Source organism: Spinacia oleracea, chromosome 5 (genome assembly GCF_020520425.1).
Source record: "Spinacia oleracea cultivar Varoflay chromosome 5, BTI_SOV_V1, whole genome shotgun sequence".
Classification (NCBI taxonomy): Eukaryota; Viridiplantae; Streptophyta; class Magnoliopsida; order Caryophyllales; family Amaranthaceae; genus Spinacia; species Spinacia oleracea.
The window spans coordinates 32,925,927-32,928,973 of NC_079491.1; the positions used below are offsets into that span (position 1 = coordinate 32,925,927).

Genomic DNA, 3,047 nt, shown 5'->3' on the forward strand with positions numbered 1-3,047 from the left:
ACGATAAGTTATAAACGAAAATTTATTTATTTTTCGTTAACGATATTTTCATAAAGAATAATTTTAGCTAAACATTTCTATTTTTAGTAGTTTCCAAAAATAGCTCCAAGCTTTTAAATTACAAATTTGCCCTTATAATAATTCCAAGTCAACAACTACAAGAACCAAAGTCTTCTTCTTCCTCTTCCTTATCAGCATACTTGGCAAACATGGGGTATGCCAGACAATCAAACTTTTGACTTCCTCCTTCACCAATTCAAGCCAACGCACAACCCATGAGATCCATTGTATTTCAATTCTACTGGTATTGCCCACTGATTCTCCTTCTTCTCTCTATGCCAATTGTTTCCTGACAAAACCATTAACAATAGCTCATAGATGACGTTTTGCATCCCTCCAAAAATCTATAAATAGCTTACTGATTCACCATTTCAATTCACAACCAAAACCAACATCTTATTCCATTATCACCATTAGAAATTGTGAAGTTTTCTTACCTCATTCCTCTATTTTGGTCTTGAACCACCACCATCGCAGCCGCCACTTTTCTCGGCCTTCATTTACCACCACGACCACCTGCTGCCTCCATCATTCCCAGCCACCCGCACCCGCACCAAACCAATCAACACCTCTTCCACCACCTCGCCTCACTGCTGGCTGCTTTAATCGACCACCACCGCCACAATCCCCACCCCTTTCCTTCGACCAAATCGGCCCGCAGTGCCGCACTCCCCTGCCTCTATCATCCTTTGCCTCTGCCGCACCACCCAGCCACAAAGACACCACACTCCGGCCACCTAACCTCGTCTTAGAACCATCTCCGCCCCAAACAACCCAGCGAACGGCCGCTGCGCCGACCAGACTTGACCGGAAACACCCCTCCCCTGTTTTCCCCTGTTTTACTCGACCACCCTCTTCCTCCTTCCTTTTTGTTCCGCCGCACCGCAATCACCATCACCATCACCGGCGCGCTTTAGCGCCGCCGTGCCGCCCAGCCAGCCGCCGCCTGTCTCCCTTCTTCTCCCCTCCTCCTTCGTGCCCCCTCCCCTGCTGCTCGTGTTCTACAATTTCAGAAACAAAGTTTCTGAAATTGAAACTTTGTTTTATTCCTCCTTATTCAAGTTGGGCCAAATCAATTGGGCTTTGGGTAAGACAAACATGAATTTCAGATTTTCAATTCCTTAATATTCATGTTTTAATAAATTTTATGATATAAATTATTTACTAATGAATTGTTATTATTTTCAGGAAATAAATAAATTTGATTATCGAGTTTAAGAAAAATAAATTACCGTACTAAATTTATCAAGGACAAAAATTAAATAATAAACCTACTAGCTTTATAAGTCAAAAATGGAATTTAAATAATAATTTTTTTTTTAAATCGATTTATGAAATATATATATATATTTCGATTTAAATTTCGTTTAATAATATTTTCGTTAAATTATAAAATTATACTTTTTATTAAAATTCATTATAAAATTCATTATGATTTATAAATATCGATTTGAGATTATTTAACGTTTCAATAACTAATTCATTGATTTAATATTCTGAAAGAATCGGACTTGAAGCTCAGGACGAACGATCCATCGAATAGGAAGTATAAACTACGGTTGAGGTAACATCTATTGTTAACACCCACAATCCCCTTATGAAATGTGTTTTGATGAGATTATGAAATATGTTTATAATGATATGTTTTTATTGGATTGTGGGATATGAAATGTGTTTATAAAGTATGTTTTATGATGATTATATTCAAGCATGTTTATGTATGATTTTATAAGAACGATGTCTATGAGTTAATAATAATAAGATAAGAAACATGATAAATACAAGTGTAACCGGTTCTGGCAGTTAGTGGGGTTACTATTTCTAGGTCGTGCACGTACCGCCGTACCGCGGGACACCCAACAAGGGAGAGTGCTCCTTGAGGGTTACCGCAAGCTAAAAGAGAAACTATTTAGGTACGGGCGTATGTCCAACAAGGGAGAGTGCTCCTTGAGGACTATCGCAAGGTGGGAGACGTCCCGCAAGGCTAACTTGTCAGTTACCAAGTAAAAAGAAGGTTTTAAGAAAGATAATGGGAACTATCAAAGTTTCAAGTTATAAATGATGTTTTATTGCATTTATGAAAATGTTTTACTATGTTCTATTCTCCCTGATTGCAAAGTAAATAAAATGAATTGAAATGAGTTTACGCTGTTAGGGTAGCATGTTACTGGGCCTCGGCTCACGATGTTGCTTTTGTTTTAGGTACGAAGAAGATCGTGGGATGCCTTAGAGTGAGGATGCAACCATCAAATTCACGATCGATGTTTAATAAAGATAACTATGTCTCACTAGTAATAATGGATGTATTATTTAAACTCTAAGTATTAAGTTAGATTTTAATATTTATCTTTAATCAATGTTAGGAATATTTATTAAAGTTCGTTTAGATTTCGGTGTAAATATTAAAGAATTAATCGAAGTGAAGTATAATTACAGTTACTCAACAGTAGTCAGTAAATTTAAAAAGGGTATGTCGCCTTGTATTTCCCACGAGGGAGATACGGCAGTGACGCTCCGACTAAATTAGGGTTTCCGCTGCTAATTAAAGGTAATTAACCTAATTAATGGTGTTTAAAAGTCGGGGCGTTACAGTTTGGTATTCAGAGCCAAGGTTCTGCGACCATAAGTGCTAAACTTTACGGGTTTTGCACGAAATAAAATTTATTAGGTTTTAAGCAAGAATTTTAAGGAATGAGTAAAAAGAATGAGTTAAAATCATGCTAAGTTAAAATGAAATGAGTGTGAGTGATAGGACGGGGAATGCAACGGGAATGTTTTCTTTATTATGATTTGCAGAATTTCTTAGTCTAATTTCAAGAAGAAAAGATTATCTGAAGTGTTGTATCCTTGCGATCAGATCGGCGATGACTTCAAGCGGAAATATTCCTATTGACGGCACTAGAAACGATAACGATGTTAACGATGGCAATGGTAATCACAAATCTGCATTAGCGCTGGGAGGAATGCAAGAAAGAATTGAAGAATTG

The 3,047-nt window shown here is 37.2% G+C and overlaps 1 long non-coding RNA gene across 1 annotated transcript; it reads left to right on the forward strand.

Annotated features, from left to right (window-relative positions):
• The first annotated feature begins 435 nt into the window (after window positions 1–435).
• LOC130461158 (uncharacterized) lies at window positions 436–2,608 on the forward strand. The gene is made up of 3 exons (XR_008921548.1): window positions 436–1,147; window positions 1,564–1,624; window positions 2,263–2,608. It is a non-coding gene; the product is annotated as an uncharacterized lncRNA (long non-coding RNA).
• Window positions 2,609–3,047: the final 439 nt, after the last annotated feature.